Source organism: Diaphorina citri, unplaced genomic scaffold (genome assembly GCF_000475195.1).
Source record: "Diaphorina citri unplaced genomic scaffold, Diaci psyllid genome assembly version 1.1 scaffold6439, whole genome shotgun sequence".
Taxonomy (NCBI): domain Eukaryota; kingdom Metazoa; phylum Arthropoda; class Insecta; order Hemiptera; family Psyllidae; genus Diaphorina; species Diaphorina citri.
Window position 1 is genome coordinate 1 of NW_007383815.1, and position 284 is coordinate 284.

Genomic DNA, 284 nt, shown 5'->3' on the forward strand with positions numbered 1-284 from the left:
ACAAGCCTTTAGTTACCTTTTTGAACTGCCTTTGCGAACACTTGTTGATCATCCGAAGAGTGAAATTTTCATTTTTTTCGAGTTTCCCAATCACTGATCTGCTGTTAAAAGTTCCATTATAATCTTGATACAACTACCTACTATTCGGCTGTTATAAAAGTTTAATATAAACTTGATACAACTACTATTGCACAGTTAAAAGTTCCATATAAACTTGATAGATTTCCCAAGAGCACAAAAAGTGCCTCCGGAATTCAATTCCATATAAACTTGATAGATTTCCC